The 20,747-nt window shown below is 47.8% G+C and overlaps 1 protein-coding gene across 1 annotated transcript in view; it reads left to right on the forward strand.

The window, feature by feature from the left end:
- The first annotated feature begins 2,071 nt into the window (after positions 1-2,071).
- ABAT (4-aminobutyrate aminotransferase) overlaps positions 2,072-20,747 on the forward strand; it is a 114,083-nt gene continuing 95,407 nt past the window's right edge. Inside the window, exon 1 of the mRNA XM_078344616.1 lies at positions 2,072-2,176. The gene's annotated coding sequence lies outside the window, so the exon portion shown is untranslated. The remainder of the gene's footprint in view (positions 2,177-20,747) is intronic.

A 20,747-nucleotide genomic window follows, 5' to 3' on the forward strand; every position in this document is an offset into this window, starting at 1 on the left:
CCTTGCTGCTGTGCATTTAAGCTGTTCCCAGTTTTTCCCTATAATAAAGAAAATGGCAGTAAACTACTTTACCATTCAATCTATCTTTCATTGTTTTCAGATTAGTTCATAGGGATTGGATTGATAGATCAAAGGGTCAATTTACTTCTAAGATTTTTAAAATAGAAATACCCAATTTCCCTCCAGAAAGGCTGCGATCCTACTCCCATCTGCAATACATGAAACTCCTTGAAGTCTTTGCAAATAATAGTAAGTCTAATAATAAAAGCAAGGTTGTGCCAGGCTTGGTGGTTCACGCCTGCAATTCCAGCACTTTGGGAGGTCGAGGCAGGTGGATCATGAGGTCAGGAGTTCAAGACCAGCTTGGCCAACATGGTGAAACCCCGTCTCTACTAAAAATACAAAAATTAGCTAGGGGTCGTGATACACATCTATAATCCCAGCTACTCAGGAGGCTGAGGCAGGAGAATCACTTTAACCTAGGAGTTTAACTTGACAAAAATGTCATCTCCCATGTTTATTGGCCATTGTATTTCTTTGGGCAGGTCAAGGGTAGTAAAGGGGATGATCTTCATGGCTTTGGTTTTAAGAAAAAAAGTGCTAGATTTTCAACACAGACCCCATCAGGTTCTTCAAGTAAGGTGACAGTTACCCAGGCTGGAGGCAGTGGTGCCATCTCACCTCACTGCAACCTCTGCCTACCTAGGTTCAAGCGATTCTCATGTCTCAGCCTCCCACGTAGCTGGGATTACAGGCACACGCCACCACCCCCAGCTAATTTTCGTACTTTTAGTAGAGACAGGGCTTCGCCATGGTGGCCAGGCTGGTCTCGAACTGCTGGAGTCAAGTGATCTGCCTGTCTCAGCCTCCCAAAGTGCTGGGTTTACAGGTGTGAGCCATTGTGCTAGGCCTCAATTATTCTTATTTACTGCTTTGTGTGTATTTGTTGGTGGGAGTGTCCCCAGAGGTGACAGTAGGAAGTGAATGATTTGTTTGGCAGCTTTCTATTTATATGTTTGTTTACTTTGTGTTAATTCCTTAATTTCCAGGACTATAGCTCTTGTCAAATCAGAGACAGGGCAGCCTGGATTCCTGGACAGCGGCAGAAGAGAGCTCAGGGTTCAAGACTCCAGCTGACCAAGTTGTCAGGCTGAGTGGGGAGAACCAAGCTGAACTCTTTCTCCACCTTTTAAGGTCTGTAATCTCCATCCATCCATTCACTCATTATGAGCACTTGGCGATCACCTGTTGTCTTCATGAGCAGTTCTTTGTGTCTTTGATTTTGTCACTGAAGGATTGCATCCTCTTTCCAAATACCTTTAGAAAGCTGTGAGGGCTGTCCATCTGTCACACCTGAGTATTAACTAGCTTCCACAAAGCATTTTCTGCAATGGTGGAAAGGACCTTCATCACATCTAGGGTCTTGTTTATACCCACGAAGGAGGTACAATCTCTGTTGTCCCAATTTCAGGAAATTGAGGATCAGGAGGCGCAGTGACCTGCCCCAGGTCATGCAGAAGAAACCACCTCTGACTCCCAGCGCCCTGTTTGTCTTCCGGAGTGCTGGGGCCAAGCAGAGGAAAGTCGCTGGCAGCAAGATGGGCAGGGAGGGAGGGCCCTGAGCGCCGAGATGGGGAGTGAGGTGAGGAGGGTGGGATGTTCCTTCCTTCTCCAGCAAAGGAAACCCTTCCGCAGCTACACTCGCTTGCAGCCCTGAGGGTGTAAAAGGCCCATTAAGATCCAGGTTAAATCAACCTATGGAGCTACCCCCGCAGAGGGCCGGGGGTCCCCCCAACTTGACGGGGGTCCTCAGCCGTTTCCTCCGTAGCCCCAGCCCTCCCTCCCAGCCCTCGCGGTCGCCCCTCCCAGCCCCCGAGTCGGTCCCGCCCCAGCCCTCGTGTACCCAGCCCACGGAGGCCGGACTCTGTCCCCGCCCCGCCTTCCCCTCCCCCCCCCGGGGGCGGTGGCCCGTGGCGGGCGCGCCCATTGGCTGCGGCGAGAGCGAGAGTCGGGACCGGCGGCGCTGATTGGCTGGGGCGCTCGAAGGAGCTAGGGAGTCCGGCGAGTCGCTGGGGGAAGCCGAGCAGACACCCGGCGCTGCCGGAACTCGGAGCGCGCATCCCGCCAGTCGGAACCCGAGGGATCAGAGCCCGCAGATCGGAACCGGGGCCTGGAGGTGAGCTCGAGGCGCCCGGTGGCTTGGGGCGGGCTCTTCCGACGGGAGCCGAGAGGAGGTCTCTGGGTTTCTAGAGGAGGTTCTTCTGCCCTACCCCCAGGGAGCAAAACCTGGGTATCTTCTCCTAGAAACCGAGCCCTCATCTTCCCAAGACGCGGGGCCCCTCCCCCGAAAAGAGAGGGGGTCCCACTCCCTAGAGAGCAAAATGCCTTCGTTTTTCCTTCAGAAATAGGCCTTTCCTCCTGGCCCCAGCTCTAGGCAGAAGTCCTCTCCCTTTTACCCCTTGAGATAAAATGTGGCCCTCAAAAGTAGTTCCTAGGTCTCTAGAGCCCCCTCACCTCTTGGGAGACTGATGCCCCTTCACCGTCCTTAAATAACTAAGTTTGGGTATTTTCCTTCTCCCTTCTCTTTCGGAATAATGGGGGTGTTCTCAGCTCATAAATTACAGTGACCTCCACCTCCATGACAAATGGGAGCTCTCCCCCCATCATTAGACAAGAAAATCCTGGAGCAGAGACTCTGCAAGTCACCCTCCCACCCAAGATACTGGGCTCTGGAGAGAGAGATGATTCACCCCGAGCCCTGCCGGGGACCCCTCCCTACCCGTTAGAGAGGCAGGGTGGCCTCTGAGCCACCGCTAAAGGTTTTTGGGGATTTCCCCTCTCCACCCCCGTCCCGCCCCAAAGATGTGAAATGAAGGACCTTCATACTCAAGAGCAGGACAAAGGTCTGGCCACCCCTCCAAGTCATCCATCTCCCTCCACTCCTCCCTAGCCCTTTCACGAAAATCCCATCCTCCTAAGGCCCTGCACCATCCTCCCACCACTCCCAATCCCATCCTTCTCCACCTTACCCAACTCCACTCCCACACCTGGCTGCCCCACCTGTTTTATATCCCCTCACCTTCCCTCACCCACCCCGGCCAAGATAAGACCAGAGGAGGTTCAGTGAGATTTAGTAAGACTGGAACTCTTAAAACTGAGATCTGGGGCCTGGAGACCCTTCCAGGAGTCATCAAACTCTGACAGCAGAGATGGCCTCTGAGGCAGCAGGACAAGCAGGGACCACCCACCTCCTCTCCCCTGCTCCCCGCCCCAACACACGCACAAAGGGCTGTGTTCATTGCATCCTCTATTGAGGCAGTCTGAGAAGACTGCTAGCTCTCTTCCAAGAGGGTCCCTATTTCCCCCTAAACTCCTGTGCACCCCCCGCAAGTACCTGTGGGCATTGCCTGGGGGAATTCCCTGAGGTGGGTGCTGCTGGGCCTATCCACTGGGCAGGAGACAGTGTTAGCTTTGCTGCTTTGATGAAGCTAGACTAAGGGACAGGATATTGGTGACCCGGAGTGAGGAGAGGGTGGAGGGAGCTCTTCTCTGGCGGGTCAGGTTGGGAGGCAAAAGAGAGGGAGGCAGTGAGTCGTGTCTTGCTCTTCTGAGCCTGTGCTGCAGCGTGGAGTTACAAAGAAATGTGTTTCCTGGAGGCCCAAAGAGGTCAGTCCCGGGAAGAGGTCAGTGGCCCAGTCTGGAGTCCTAAGACCTAAAAGGGCTTCTACATTAAAGACATGGCCCCTTCATTTGACAGTTAAATACACAGAGGCACAAAAGGGGAAGAGACTTGCTCAAGGTCACCCAGCCTGTGGGTGACAGCTGGCTCCAACCCCTCCAGGACCCTTACGGTGCTAGGATGCCTGACACAAGCCCCAGTCCTCACATTTACAACGGAGACTTGGTGACTGCTGGGCCCCAAGTCCCCACTTGTCAGAGAAAGCGCCAAGGCTCTGCAAAGGTCATGAAGCCAGGAAGGGGCAGAGCTGGAACTCAACACCGTCTTCCAGCAGGCTGCCTCGTGGAATCCATTCCTGGGTGTCGGCGCATCCCTGCTCACCCTGTGTGATCTCTGTATTGAGGCCATTGCCAGATCTAGGCTTGCCAAAATCCAAATTGACCCAGGATAGCTAATAAGATCAGTTGCAGCTAATGAAAATCAGATGCTGGAGTGGAGGCTGCTGCAGGAACCTCAGTTGCATAGCTGGGTTTGCTCCAAGAACTTTGGACAGGCCCTGAGGATGTCACGTTCCTTCCCTACAAGCTCCCCTCCCTCTTAGCCCATGCCCATGCCCTGTGGCTTTGAGTTCTCTGCACATCCTCTCATCTCTGTCCGGAGCCCTGCGTCTTTTCTCCTGGGGCATTGCATGGGGAAAAGAGCTGAAATTCTGGCAGATTCTCTAGGACCACCCAGCTGGGCAGCAGGGACTGAATTCCTACAAATGAGAGTCTGAAGTAGGGGCTCTCTCTGTTTCTGCCCCTACCCAGTTCCCAGCAAAAGGATTGGTTGTTGTGACCCAACTTTGCCAGGGCGAAGTTCAGAGCATGAGGGGGAACCAAGGTAGACAGGCCAAGAGGTTGGTCCCTGGAGACATCTTATCTGGATCTAGAGCACAAATCTGCCACTTAGTGTCTGATCTTAACCTCTCTGTGACATATCCTTGAGGTAAAATGAGTTAATCCTCATAAAATATTTAGCACACAGCAAATGAGCAGACATGATGATTACAAATGCGAAGTTATCAAAACTCGGAAGTGTTGGGGGGGTGCTTATGCTTTAAGGCAAAGCTTGTTACCCTTGCTGTAGATAATCTGCCAAGGCTAAGGTGCTTGGGGATAAGGCGATGTCTTCCCAGAGAGACAGTGCAGTATGCGGAATGGACCACATACCCTGAAGTCAGAGGGAGCAGAGAGCTGGCCGCTGGTAGCGGCTGTCTGTGGAGCCTCAGGCAAGACATTCATGTCTCTGAGCCTCAGTTCCTCCTCTTTGAACAAGGTTTGCTGGGGTTGGACATCAGATAAGAAACAGGTCTAGACGAGGGGTTCTCATCTTGGGCGCTGTTGACATTTGAGTGGGAGGATTCTTTATTGTGGGAATACCCCGAGTATTGTATGATATTCAGCAGTGCCTCTGGTCTCTACCTACTAGATGCTAGAAACACTCCTCACCCCATGAGTCATGTCCATCAGAAATGTCTGCAGGCATTGCCAAATGTGCCCTAGGGAGCTAAATCATCCTTTTCCTTCCCTGTTGAGAACTGCTGGTCGAATACATGGCCTTAAACATAGTTGATACTTCGTATAAAACAGCTTCCTGGCTGAGGCGGGTGGATGACTGGAGCCCAGCCGTGTGAGACCAGCCTGGGCAACATGCTGGGCAACCAGCACTTGGGGAGGCTGAGGCGGGTGGATCACCCATCTCTACAAAATACAATTAAAAATAATTAGCCAGGAATGGTGGCAGGTGTCTGGGGTCCTAGCAACCTGGGAGGCTGAGGTGGGAGGATCGCTTGAGCCTGGGTAGGTCGAAGCTGCAGTGAGCCGTGATCACACCGCTGCACTCCAGCCTGGGTGACAGTGAGACCCTGTCTCCAAAAAAACAAAAACAAAAACAACACAGCTTCCTTCTTGCACAAGCTCCTTGCATTGGTTTCTGTGTGATGAGAAGGGGATGGGTCCAGCTGCGGAGCCTCCCCATGTTAATGACAATTTGAATTCCTTACATTTACACAGGACTTTCTTGTTTGGTTTTTGTTTTAATTTTTAGTAGAGACAGAGTCAGCTGGTCTCAAACTCCTGGGCTTAAGTGATCCTCCCACCTTGGCTTCCCAAAGCACTGAGGTTACAGGTGTGAGTTACAGGCATGAGCCACAGTGCCCAGTCTACACAGGACCTTCTCATCTCCAAAGCACTGTTGTGTCTATTACACTGTGTCTCACTCTACAGATAAGCAAACGAAGGCTGACAGAAGTTAAAAGACCTGTCTAAGATCATCAACCCCTTCTCTACCACTAATCAAAGAAACATTCATGCCAGAAATTGTTTGAGAAACAACCGAGTTCTGGGCCTTCTTCAGATTAGTTGCCTCGAATGGCATGCCCTTTGGTCCAGCATTCCCATTTTGAAAAATCTCGCACAGAAACGCTCACACTTGCACTGAGATAACATAAGAATGTCCAGCCAGGTGCAGTGGCTCATGCCTGTAATCCCAGCACTTTGGGAGGCTGAGGTGGGTGGATCACCTGAAGTCAAGGGTTCGAGACCAGCCTGACCAACATGGTGAAACCCCGTCTCTACTAAAAATACAAAAATCAGCCTGGTGTGGTGACAGGTGCCTGTAGTCCCATCTACTTAGGAGGCTGAGGCAGGAGAATTGCTTGAACCTGGGAGGTGGAGGTTGCAGTGAGCCAAGATGGCGCCACTACCCTCCAGCCTGGCAACAGAGCAAGACTCCCTCTCAAAAAAAAAAAAGGAAAGAATGTCCACAGCAGAGCTTGCAACACCAGTGTGGGAAGGGGTTACAGTATATGCATTCATGTGGGAGAATGAGCAGTCTTTAGAAGAATCAGGGGGATCCACATTCCTGATCTGGAAAGGTTCCTGAGGCATATTATTTACTGAAAAAGATGAAGTCACAGGATCAATATATCCAGTATGATCCTATTTAAAGAGATACAGGTAAATACGTATGAACATGGATAGTTAGGGAAGTAGAGAATTAAAAGGACCTAGGTAGTATATATGTATAAGAACATATTCATGGAGGAAGAAAAAGAAATCTCCACCTGCTTCCCATGCATTAAAAATGAGGAAAGTGGACTGGCCGTGTGGCTCACATCTGTGATCCCAGCACTTTGGGAGGCTGAGGCAGGAGAATAGCTTGAGCCCAGGAGTTAGAGGCTGCAGTGAGTTGTGAATGAGCCACTGCACTCCAGCCTGGGCAACAAAGGGAGACTCCAAATATTAATCATAAAATAAAAATTAAAATGAGCAGAGCACAACCCACAGAGGTTGAGAGACTTGCTCACACCAGAAGTTGCCAGTGGCAAAATTCAGCTTTGAGTTTGCTGATAGTTCTGGGACCAGGAGACAGGAATCTGAGGCTCATCTTAGCAGGCTACACTTCCTTCCTTACCCTAGGGGAATTCCTTCTCTGAGCACCTAGAGAAATCCTGGTGTCAGACTGACCTCACCTAAATCAGGTTTCTACCACATCATCACCTCAGATCAGCCACTTTATCTCTCAGTGCCTCATTTCTCTATCTTTAAAATAGCTAAAAGACAAAGGAAAAAACATGAAAGCCAAAAACAAAAAAAAATGGTAGAAGGAGGGGACAACAGTAGAACTTCCCTTATTGGGCTGCTGTGAGGATTAAATAAAACCATGTGTTCAGACCCCTGGTCCTTAGTAGGTGGTTAATTCAAACAAGCCCTGGTCTCCCCTGTCTTTTTCTCTGCTTGCCTGCTCCTTGCCAGGAGGCAGAAGACAAAAGCCTCAGAAAGGACAGGAGCGGGGCTGGGGACTCCTGAGGCTTAGCAGGCTGAATCAGTCATGCCCACTCTGCCCTCAGATCCACCATGACCACTTCACTACAGGAGGTTTTAGCAGAAAGCTTGGGGGAGCATTCTGAGGGGATCTGTGCTCTAGCTCCTCCTCCCTGGGGTCTAACCATCCTTGCTTTCTCTAGACACTCCATGCGTTAAACTGTCTTATCCGTTGCAGGGATGGGATGGCATCAGGTAGCCTGTAGTTATACATCCCTTCAATAATAATATTGACTCTCCAAGGGCAAGTTTTCCTCCTCCTTCAAAAGCTATCTCACATTGCATCTTCGATAGGTAGTCCTCCCTGACCTCCCCCCACCTCCAGCCAGGAAAACCATTTCTTTTCCTCCCAACTCCTGTCATCCACATTCTAGACTTCCTGGGTCCATCGCTGTTTGTTGAGTTTCCTCCCAATCCATAATTGCCTGGGAGCAGCCATCGCATCCATCACATTTATTCCTGTGTCCCAAATGCATAGCCCACTTCCCTATGCACACAGTAGATACCAAGGAGCATTGATTGAATGCAGAAATGTATTTTTTAAATTGGGGTAAAATACACATAACATGAAATTGACCATTTTCACCATTTTATTTTTATTTATTTTTTTTTGGTGCCAGGGAGTCTTGCTCCGTGACTCAGGCTGGAGTGCAGTGGTGTGATATCAGCTCACTGCAACCTCTGCCTCCCAGGTTCAAGTGATTCTGACTCAGCCCCCTGAGTAGCTGGGACTACGGGCATGCACCACCATGCCTGGCTAATTTTTATATTTTTAGTAGAGATGGGGTTTCACCACATTGGCCAGGCTGGTCTTGAACTCCTGACTTCAAGTGATCCACCCACCTTGGCCTCCCAAAGTGCTGGGATTATAGGCATGAGCCACCATGCCCAGCCAATTTTAACCATTTTAAAGTGTACATTGGGTGACATTAAGCACATTCACAGTGGAGTGCAATCGTCACTGCTCTCAAGTTCTAAACCATTTCCATCATCCTAAAAGGAAACTACCCATTATGCCATCACTGCCCATTCCCCCAGCCCTTGAAAACCACGTTGGCTTTCTGTTTCTACAGACTTGTCTAATCTGGATATCTCATATAAGTGGAATTATACAGTATGTGACCTATTGTGTCTGATTCTCTGTGATGTATCATGAACTTAGTACTTCATTCCTTTTTAGGGCAGCATAATATTCTCTTGTATGGATATACCATAATTTGTTTGTCCATTCATTAGTTGATGGCATATGGGTTGTTTTACCTCTTGGCTATTGTTTTGTTTTGTTTTGTTGAGACACGGTCTCATTCTGTCACCCAGACTGAAGTATAGTGGTATGATGATGTCTTACTGCAGCCTCGACCTCCTGGGCTCAAGTGATCCTCCCACCTCAGCCTCCTGAGTAGTAGCTGGGACTACAGACATGAACTACCTTGCCTGGCTAATTTTTTGTTGTTGTTTTTTACTTTTTGTAGAGATGAGGTTTCACTATGTTGCCCTAGCTAGTGTCAAACTCCTGGCCTCACACAGTCCTCCCACCTTGGCCTCCCAAAGCGCTGGGATTACAGGCATGACCCATTGTCATCCACATGTGTATGCCAGGCCCACCTTTTGCCTTTTATTAACATGTATGTATAAGTTTTGGTTTGAAGACCTGTTTCCAGTTATTTTGGGCATATGCCCAAGAGGGGAACTGATGGTCATGTGGTAACTCTTCTTTTCACTGTTTGAAAAAGGGAACTGTTTTTCACAGCAGCTGTACCATTTTACATTCCCACTAGCCATGTATAAGAGTTCCCACTTTTCCACATCCTCACCAATACTTGTTTCCTTTTTTTTTTCTTTAATTGGGACAGTGTCTCACTCTGTCACCCAGGCTGGAGTGCCATCATGTGATCCTAGCTCCCTGCAACCTCCACCTCCCGGGTTCAAGTGATTCTTATGCTTCAGCCTCCTTAGTACCTGGGATTACAAGCGAGGGCCACCATCACGCCTGGCTAATTTTTTTGTATTTTTAGTAGAGACAGGGTTTCACCATGTTGGCCAGGCTGGTTTTGAACTCCTGGCCTCAAGTGATCCACTTGCTTCGGACTCCCAAAGTACTGGAATTATAGATGTGAGCCACTGTGCGCAGCCTCCATTATTATTATTATTATCACTCCAGCGGGTGTCAAGTGGTACCACATAGTGGTTTTGATTTGCATTTCCCTAATGACTGATGACATTGAGCATCTTATGTGTTTGCTGGTTATTCGTATTTGGGAAGATGTCTACTCAAGTTATTTGCCCCTTTTCGAATTGAGGTCTTTTTGTTCTTGAGCTGCAAGAGTTCTTTTTTTTTTGACACAGAGTCTCACTTTTCACCCAAGCCGGAGTGCAGTGGCATGATCATAGCTTACAGCAGGCTTGACTTCATAAGCTCAAATACTTCTGCCTCAGTCTTTCAAGTAGCTGGCACAACAGGTGCCACCACACCTGGCTAAGTTTTTAAAAAACATTTTTGTTCAGACGGGGTCTCCCTACATAGCCCAGGCTGGTTTTGAACTTCTAGGATTAAGCAATTCTTCCACCTTGGCCTCACAAAGTGATAGGATTACAAGTGTGAACCGCCTCATCTGCCCCAGAGTTCTTTATATAAATAAATGTTTCTGTGTTTTACCATTAACCAACCTCTGCCTCCCTGGTTCAAGTGACTCTCCTGCCTCAGCCTCCTGAGCAGCTGGGATACAGGCACCCACCACCATGCCTGGCTAATTTTTGTATTTTTAGTAGAGACAGGGTTTCACCATGTTGGCCAGACTGGTCTGGAACTCCTGACCTCAGGTGATCCGCCTACCTTGGCTTCCCAAAGTTCTGGGGTTACATGTGTGAGCCACCACTTCCGGCCAGCCTCTTTACTATTGACATGGAGGCAAGGCTGTCCTGTGCTGGGTGTTTAACAACATTCTTGGCCTCCACCCACGAGATGTTGGCAACATACCTTCCTCCAAGTTGTGACAACCAGGAAATGTCTCCAGGCATTATAAAGTGTCCCCTGGGGAACCAGATTGCCCCTGGTTGAGAATCTCTGGTTAGAGGCTAAGACACATGTAGATCTACAATTTCAATCAGCATGCTTGTGCCTAACAGGATACACGCACACACACACACACACACACGAGGCATTCAGGATGTATTTGTTAGATGTTAGATGGCTGGGGGTGTGGATGGATGCATGGATGGACAGACAGGACCCCTTTATTGGTTGGACAGATTGATGGATGTGTTCGTGAATGAATGGATGAATAAATGAATGCAATTTACAGTCTCTACCATGGGAAAACAGAACACGATTCTTCCAGAATAGCCTACCCCTTTATCTCTGTCTAGCACAGTGGTTTTCAAAGTTTAGTATCATAATCCCCTCAAGAGCTTGCTAAAACAGATTGATGCCCTCTGCCCACCAGAATTATGATTTAGTAGAATCACCAGCCTGGCAGAATGTTCCCGACTCTATTTCCATGTTCTCTAGGAATCCTGGACCAGCCCCCTCACCGCTGCCAACCTTGTCCATTCTCAGAGGTCCCATCACCTTCACTGCCAGTAACTCCCATTTAGGTGCTAACATCTGTTACCTTGGATATCGGCCACATGCTAGCACTCTGTCCCTTGGCTGCCCTGAGAATTCCTTCAAAGGTGGGACCCACTGTATTCCAGTACCTTGCTACTGAAAGTGTGATCCTGGCCAGCAGTATTCCATCATCCAGGAGCTAGGTAGAAATGCAGAATCTTGGGCCCCACCCAGAACTACAGAATATGAATCTGCATTTTGACAATTTCCCCCAGGGTAATTGTGTGCAGTTTTAAGTTTGAGAAGCCTATTTTAGGACAGAGCTGTAACCCCCAACTCAGAGCTAAGCTAGGGATAGCTTTGCTGATAAGTTACATTGACAACATCTGTTACAATGTAATTGGTGTCTGAGCAGAGACATCTTCCAGGAATTATTGGGCATTTGTATCTTTGCCTGATGTTATCTCTTGAAATGTCTACACTGGCCTGGCTTTACCCATGGGAAAACAGAAGCCTGTGGGAAAACAGAAGCCAAGAGGAGCAGTGCCTTGCTCAAGGTCACACGATGACCACGAAGCAGAGTGGAGATGACCGTCCAGTCCTTAAAGGGAATGGGATGGCCAGGTGTGGTGGCTCATGCCTGTAATCCTAGCACTTTGGGAGGCCGAGGTGGGTGGATCATCTCAGGTCAGGAGTTCAAGACCAGCCTGGCCATCATGGTGAAACCCCATCTTAAAAAAAAAAAATGGGACCAAGAGGATTGAAATGCTGTAACCACTGGGCATGGTGGCACATGCCTGTAGTTCCAGCAACTCGGGAGGCTGAGGCAAGAGGATTGCTTGAGCCCAGGAGTCCTGGGCCATAGTGTACCATGCTAATTAGGTGTCTGCACTAGTTCAGCATCAATATAGTGACCTCTTGGGAGTGGGGGACCACCAGGGTGCCTAAGAAGGGGTGAACCAACCCAGGTCAGAAACAGAGCAGGTCAAAACTCCTGTGCTGATCAGTAGTAGAATCACACCTGTAAATAGCTACTGCACCCCAGACTGGGCAACATAGCGAGATCCTGTTTCTAAAAAAAATAAAAGGTCGAGGGAGAGAAAGGAACTGAAATGCTGCAATGATAATGAAAATATGGGTGGAGGGGTAACATTCTGAAGCTACTTAGGTCTGTCCTCTGAATGTGGAGAAAGGGGAGATGACTTAAAAGTGGTGCAAGAATAAGAACCTAAGTTGTATTCTTTCATTCATTCACCCAGTGTTTACTGGATACTTACTAGGCTCCAGGCATGGTTGTCTGGCATCTGTGGTGTGGAACAAGGAAAGCCAGGCCTCCCTTTTGGTGGCTTATCTGAAGTGGACAGATGTAGCCATCTGGCATTCATTCATTCATCAATGAGTGTGTTCATTTATTGTATGATTTCCATGTGCTGTGTGTACAGTAGTAGGGGTATATGTGTGTCTATGTGTGAGAGAGAGACAGAGACAGAGCGATGGAGGGAGAGACAAAGACTCAGCTACTGCACCAGTGCCTCTTCTAGATTAGCCAAACAGGCCCCAAAACAAGGACCACACAGTGAGGAGAGTGCCAGAGATGTGTGGGTGTGAATAGAGGCTCAAGCTCAAAGTGGAAGGAGGTTACCACTCCCTGTTCCTGGGGATTCTGGGGAAGCAGTTTCAGGAGGAAGAGGCGGAAAAGAAGAGAAAGAGACTCTGGGCATTAGAGCGTCATAAACAAGCCCAGAATGTTCATAGGAAGCCATTCCAAGAATATTGCAGGGGAAAAAAGAACAGGCTAGGCACAGTGGCTCTCACACCTGCAATTCCAGCGCTTTGGGAGCCTGAGGCAGGTCAATCACTTGAATCTAGGAGTTCAAGACCAGCCTGGCCAACATGGCAAAACTCTGCCTCTACAAAAAAATACAAAATTAGCCAGGCATGATGATGCTTGCTTATAGCCCCAGCTATTCAGGAAGCTGAGGCAGGATGATTACTTGAGCCCAGGAGTTTGAGACCAGCCTGGGCAACCTAGTAAGACCTCTCAAGGCCCCTTCTCTACACAAAATTTTAAAAATTAGCCAGGTGTGGTGATGCACATCTGTAGTCCCAGCTACTCAGGAGGTTGAGGCAGGAGGGTCGCTTGAGTGGAGGAGTATGAGGCTGCATTGAGCCATAACCATGCCACTGCACTCCAGCCTGGGAAACAGAGTGAGATCCTGTCTCAAAAAAAAAAAAAAGTGGGGGGTAAAATCATGAATCTCATACAGATACAAAACAAAAACAAATGCTCAACAACTTTATGAGGCTCATTCAATGAGGGAACCAGGCAGGCCTTAGAACCAGTTCAAAGGAAAATCAAATAAAGCACAAAAATGTAAAGGGTCGAGGAATGTCTAAATAGATTCTAAACAGAGGCAAACATGGTTGGACAGGGCAGAATTTGCTTGTCTGTCAGTTTTCTATGACTTACAAAGGTATCAACAAAATAGTTTGAAAATAATGAAGAAGATCAGGCACAGCGGCTCACACCTGCAATCCTAGCACTTTGGGAGGCTGAGGGGGACAGATTGCTTGAGCTCAGTTCGAGACCAGCTTGGGCAACATGGTGAAACCCTAACTTTAACAAAAATACAAAAAAATTAGTCAGGCGTGGTGGTGCGTGCCTATAGTCCGAACTACTCAGGAGGCTGAGGCACAAGAATCACTTGAGCCTGGGAGGTGGAGGTTGCAGTGAGCCTAGATCGCACCATTGCACTCCAGCTGGGCAAGAGACCATGTCTCAAAATAATAATATAATAATAATAAACAAGGGTAGAATCAGATAATCCAAAAATTTGTGTTGTAAGTAGGCAATGCATAATTCTTTTCTCTAAAACCAGTGTTTAAACGGACAGGCATGGGTGGGTGAGGAGTGGCAAGTGGAGTCCAGCCAGGTGACCCATGATCATGAATTTGGACTTGACTCAGAGACCCATAGGGAAACAGGGAAGAGATTTAAGCAAGGCAGTGATGTGATTTTATTAGCACTTGAGAAAGATCCTCCTGGAAGCTGAATGGAGAGAAGACAGACACCTTTTCTCACCTGCCTTTGAGCGCAGGTTTCATTAGGGAGACAGCCAATTCCAGGGGCAGATTGCTGGCCTTCCTGCAAAAGGTTTTAGAACCCGGAAGCTCCTTCAGGATAAGGTTTGCCGAACACCAGCCAAAAGAGCAAGGCACTGCCCCAGCAGTGTAGGGCTGTTTTGTGCATGGGAACAAAGCCTGCCTCCTCTCTCTTTGCCCAGAGCTGTAAATAGCGCTCTGCTGGCTTTGCAGGCTGAGCGCCGGTCTGGGGACAGGCTGGAAATGTGCACACAGAGGAGCATTTGTGCAAATGAATGCCTGTATGCAGATTTGCATGCTTGGCGTCCTGCCCCAGCCCTAAGCGTGCAGTCCTGGAAGGGGCTGGAAGCAGGGCTCAAAAAAGAGCCCCACTCAGGAAAGTGTGGACATTGTGACCTGGGGACAGGTTCCAGGAGGGATTCAGAGGCAGGCTGGCAGGATGAATGGGGAAAAACATGCAGAGGACCCTGGACAGAGTTTTGGCTCTGGCTTTACCCGTGATGACAATGACCCGTGAGTTGTGGCCACTCACATTGGCTGCGTACTTGTGTGTATTTGCTCACCTTGTCACTCGCAACAGCCCTATAAGGCAAGACTGACCAGATTTCAGAGACAGGAAATGAAAGCTCAAAAAAGGATGACTGACTCACCCAGAGTCTCCTGAGCATTTCTAGTGAGAAGCAAGGCTTGAGGACTCTAAGACTCTGGAGCCCTGTGTCTAGGACTGACCCACGTGGACACCTCTGCCTATGCCCACTGCTGTCTCTGACCTCAGTTTACCCATCTGTCAATGGGCACAATAACGTCTTTTCACCTAATGATCACAGCAGAGTTTGAGAAGACCAACTACCACTGCAAATAAGAAAGGCTTGAAAAGTCATAAATACTAAATATGAACGGGTGGTATGTGGAGGAGGTCTGAAAGTGTGTTCCTTAGCCCCTAGAGGCAGGGTGTGGAGTACAAGACCTACCTTGTTTGTACTCAGGGGCTTTGGACGTGCAGAGTGGCCTTAGATGGGTGGAGGTGAAGGTGTGCTGAGGCTTGCTGAGCCACTCCCAGATCATAGGCGAACCAGGTTGGGTCTAGTCTGTTTTTTTTCCTTTGAGAGGAAGAGATGGTGAATCCGGGTAGAGAGTGGAAAACAGTGACCCTGAGGTGGGGATGCACATCTGGATGTCAAGTGTTTGCCGAGAGCTTCTGGCCACCTGCCCTCCCACAGAGCAGGCGCTAGCCTTGGGTCCTACTCTTCCAGGTTCTTCAGAAGCTGAGCAGCCTGCTGTTTGTTTGGACTGAGTGATCCTTCCAGCAGCAACTGCCTGCCAGCAACTTGGGTCATCCGTCAGGTCTCACGCCGTGCAGCCCCTGAAAGGCCTGCGGTGGGGCTTGGGGTGAGCTCTGTGTCCTAGACCTGCAAGGTCAGGAGGAAGTCCTACATCTGCAGCTGTGCTGCTGGTCCAAGTGTCCTGGAGCCAGTGACTTCTGTCTGGACCTCAGTTTTCTCATCTGTAAAATGGCAGCAACAAAACTACCTTTTGAAACATTATATGAATGGTTATAAAATTGGAAAAAACTGGATGATAAGAGCTGAATGCTTTTTTTTGTTTAAGAGACACGGGTCTCACTCTGTTGCCCAAGCTGGAGTACACTGGCACCATCGTGGCTTACTGCAGCCTCAATCTCTGGGCTCAAGGGATCCTCCTGCCTCAGCCTCCCCAGTAGCTGGAACTATAGGCACATTCCCCACCCCGCTATTTTTTTTATTTTTTATTTTTTTGTTGAGGCAAGGTCTTGCTATGTTGCCAAGCATGGTCTCAAATTCCTGGCCTCAAGCAACCTTCCAACCTCGGACTCTGAAAGTGCTGGTATTATAGGCATGAGCCACTGCACCTGGCCAAAAGTTGAATATATATATATATACACACACACACACACACACGCACACGCACACACACACATATACATATATATACATATATGTGTGTGTGTGTGTATGGTCACCACTTTCACTTTGCTTTTTTATTTTTATTTTATTCTTTTTTTAGCCAGAGTCTCATTTCATCCCCCAAGTTGGAGTGTAATGCCACGATCTTGGCTAACTGCAACCTCCACCTCCCGGTTCAAGCAGTTTTCCTGCTCAGCCTCTCGAGTAGCTGGGACTACAAGTATGTGCTGCCACGCCCAGCTAATTTTTGTATTTTTAGTAGAGAAGGGGTTTTACCATGTTGGCCAGGCTGGCCTCGAACTCCTGACCTCAGGTGATCCACTCATCTCAGCCTCCCAAAGTGCCAGGATTACAGGCGTGAGCCACTTTACCTGGCCTGCACTTTTTTTTTTTAATCATTAATGTATCACAGAGATGTTTTCTCATCCCTTCTCATGACTGTGGAGTATTCCACGGGGCAGAGGACTTAATTTATCCTCCAATCCCTACTGATGGGCCTCTAGGTGGTTTGTAATATTTTGCCATTACAAAGGAAGCCACTGCAAACAACTGTGTAGGTAGTCATTTCATACATGCGCAAATATTTTTGTAGGAGAAATTTTTAGAGGTAGAATTTCTACATCAAAAGGAAGGTGTTTATTTAAATGCCTTTGTAAACTGTTTTCTTAGGAAATATAACATGTATATGCAAACCTACACAAAACCAAGAAAAACAGCTCAGTGAATTCTCATGAAGCTAACAGTTCTATAACCAGCAACCAGGTCAAGAAGGAGACTACAGCCAGCCAAGAAGATCAGACTTCCTCACGTCCTTCCTCTTCATCACACTGTCCTGGGGTGGCCCCATCCTATCACTCATGGAGAATCCTTCCTTGCCTTTCTCTGGTGACCACTAGAGAAGGCCAATAAGGAAGGGCTTCACCACCAGAGAACAGCTAACAATGCATCCTTCACCATTAGAGTGTGCTTTGCTTGGTTTTTTAATCATGTTATTTTGCATCCATTTTCTTGTGTACACCATAACATCTGTAGCATTTATCTGTGTTGTTATCTGTAACTTTTGTTTATTCATTTTTTTTCTTTTTGAGATAGAGTCTCTCTTTGCTGCCTAGGCTGGTGTGCAGTGGCACAGTCACGGCTCACTGCAACCTCTGCCTCCTAGGCTCAAGCAGTCCTCCCACCTCAGCTTCGCGAGTAGCTGGAATGCTACTAGCCATTATGCTGGGCTAATTTGTATAATTTTTGTAGAGACAGGGTTTCCCCATGTTGCCCAGGCTGGTCTTGAACTCCTGGGTTCTAGTGATCTTCCTGCCTTGGCCACCCAAAGTGCTGGGATTATAGGTATGAGCCACCACACCTAGCCAACTTTTTTATTTTTTGCAGAGATGTGATCTTACTATGTTGCCTAGGCTGGTCTCAAGCTCTTGGTCTCAAGCAGTCCTCCCACCTCAGCCTCCCGAATTGCTGGGATTATAGGCATGAGCCACTGTCCCTGGTCTTCTTTTATGGTTAATGCTTTTTGTGTCCTATTTAAAAAGTTCAAGGTCATTTGTATTGTTTCCTCATCTTCTGGAAGCTTTCATGTTTTGCCTTTCATATTTATCTCTACCATCCACCTGCCGTTGATTTTTATGTATTATATTAGGTAGGATCATGATTAATTTTTTTCTATAAGGGTAGTTTATTTGGCCCAGCATCACTACCTCCATTGTCAAAAATCAAGTGTCTGTATATTCATGTATGTGTTTCTATTCTCTGTTCAGTTTTGTTAATCGGTGTGTTTAATCTTTGCCCCCATACCATGTCTTGACCACTGTAGCCTTAGAATATGATAGTCATTGCCTCATTGGCCTCTAAAGAGACTGCACCAATCAAGACTTACTAATAATTCAACGAAAATGTATTGGGCTTCCAATACAGTGCCAGATGGCATCATGATGGGAATGTAAGTTTAATCATATACCCAGCTCCTACCTTAAGAAGTATATAGTCTTGTAAGTGATAAGACATAAACCAAATAATTACACAAATAGAGGTAACATGTGAATATGATGGGGCCACAAAGGGGAGCTATGTAGGGTGCTAAGAGAAAGATTTGATCTGGTGGGACAGGTTCAGGGATATCAAAAGTATGAGTAGAAATGAAAGAATTAGCCAGGTGCAGTGGCTCATGCCTGTAATCTCAGCACTTTGGGAGGCTAAGGAAGGCATATCACAAGGTCAGGAGTTCAAGAACAGCCTGACCAACATGGTAAAGCCTCGTCTACTAAAAATACAAAAATTAGCCAGGCATGGTGGTGCATGCCTATAATCCCAGCTACTCAGGATGCTGAGGAAGGAGAACCATTTGAACCTGGAAGGTGGAAGTTGTAGTGAGCTGAGATTCTGCCACTGCACTCCAGCCTGGGTGACAGAGCAAGACTCTGTCTCAAAAACAACAACAAAAAAAAAGAAAGAAGGAATCAGAAGCAAGGGAAGAGCATTTTGGGCAGTGGCAACAGTATCTGCAAAGACTGAGTAGAAGCTTTCCTGGGACAGACACTAGATCCTCGTGGTAAAACCCTGAGTCAGGGGAAGGTGGTGTGCATGGAAATTGGAAAGGTGGTGGGGACCAGACCTCAAGGCCTTTAAATGATATTCAAGAGCTGGTTTTTATACCTAGAACAACTATCCTAAGAATAATAACAAGAGTCACCTTAAATCTTCCAGGTTAAGGGGAGTTCCAAGAGTCTTTTCAGCAAAATTGGGTTGCTTCTTAGCAGGAGAAGAATGTGTATGACAACCCCTGGAGTGACATATTAGTTTTATTTACCTTCATCCCCCAGTCCTGGCACTGAATATTTCATTTCGCTAGCAACAGTTTTACTGTGCAGTCAACCCGAGTTCTGCCAGCAGCAGCATCTGCCTAGCACCATCTCAGGTCTGGAACCGTCTTCTCCCCAACCTGGCGAGTGTCTTGCCTGCTGGAGTGTCCCTTAGGAGGGGCCTGGTGCCAGCCACAGTGCTGTGAACTTGAATTGTTTCTCCTCATTCACCATCATCTCTACTCATCACCTTTGGAGGCATGATTCTTATTCTATGGATAAGAACACAGAAGCTTAGAGAACTTACCTCACTTGCCTAAGACCACACAGCTTCCAAAGGGCAAATATAAGAGTCTCCAACTCTATAATTTTCTAGATTTTTGTGGTACTTTTTTCCTTTTCAAAAATATAGAGTGAGGCCAGGTGCGGTGGCTCATGCCTGTAATCCCAGCCCTTTGGGAGGCCAAGGCGGGCAGACCACAAGGTCAGGAGTTCAAGGCTAGCCTGGCCAATGTGGTGAAACTCCATCTCTAAAAATGCAAAAATTAGCCGGGCGTGGTGGCACATACCTGTAATCCCAGTGCTTTGGGAGGATCACTTGAGGCCAGAAGTTAGAGACCAGCCTGAGAAACATAGAGAGACTTTGTCTCTACAAAAAATTTAAAAATTAGCCAGGCATGACAGTTCATGCCTGTGGTCCTAGCTACTTGGGAAGCTAAGGTGGGAGGATCGCTTAAGCCCAGGACGTCCAGGCTACAGTGAGCTGTGATCACACCACTGCACTCCAGCTTGGGCAACAGAACAAGACCCTATCTCTAAAAAACCACATTATAACTAATAAATAAGTAAATAAATAGAGTCCATAAAATGCTCTCGGCGACATGGCTAAGAAGGAGGCAGTAAAGCAGGTGAGGTTTGCCTCTTGGAAGCTGCATTCCAGGACATTTCAATACTGCAGACTCATAACTTTTTTGCTAGGGGGATTGAGAGGAAAATCCCCCCAAAAGGGCCTGAAGCTCTTAGCACTTGCCACGTTGTATTCTTTTCTTCCAGATGGGAATGGAGCATGTTCATAAATTCACTTCTTTGCACACAGTATGCCAAAGGTCACTGCACCTGGGCTTACTATCTGCATTTCTATCTTGAAGGAGCAAGCAAACATGCAAACCTCATGCCCTTTGTGCAGGGGTTTTGCTGCCCGGCTGATTGAATGAACACTTCCCCCACTACCATTAAGGAGAGCTTTGCTTGGCTCAGACCTTTAAAGGATCCAAAAGTATTTCTTTTTGTTTGTTTGTTTGTTTTGAGATGGAGTCTCACTCTGTTGCCCAGGCTGAAGTGCAGTGCCACAATCTTGACTCACCGCAACCTCCACCTCTCAGGTTCAAGCAATTCTCCTGCCTCAGCCTCCTGAGTAGCTGAGATTACCGGTGCACACCACCACGTCTGGTTAATTTTTGTATTTTTAGTACAGATGGGGTTTCACCACATTGGCCAGGCTGGTCTCAAACTCCTGACCACAGGTGATCCATCCGCCTTGGCTTCCCAAAGTGCTGTGATTACAGGCGTGAGCCACTGCACCGGATCCAAAGGTGTTTTGTAGGAGATAATAAATTGTTACTGAATTTTACCAAGATGGGTAATCTTTAACCTGGAGAAGGTTATAAAATGGGGTATGCTCTTCCAGGGTTGCCAGGAAAGTCCCTTTAAAGTTTCAACTGGAGGCTAGAGGCACTCCTCTGTTTCCTTTCCCCCAACTTGAGCCACAGCACTGAGGGATACCCAGACATGAAGCTGACCACACTT

This window comes from Callithrix jacchus, chromosome 12 (genome assembly GCF_049354715.1).
Source record: "Callithrix jacchus isolate 240 chromosome 12, calJac240_pri, whole genome shotgun sequence".
NCBI lineage: Eukaryota > Metazoa > Chordata > Mammalia > Primates > Cebidae > Callithrix > Callithrix jacchus.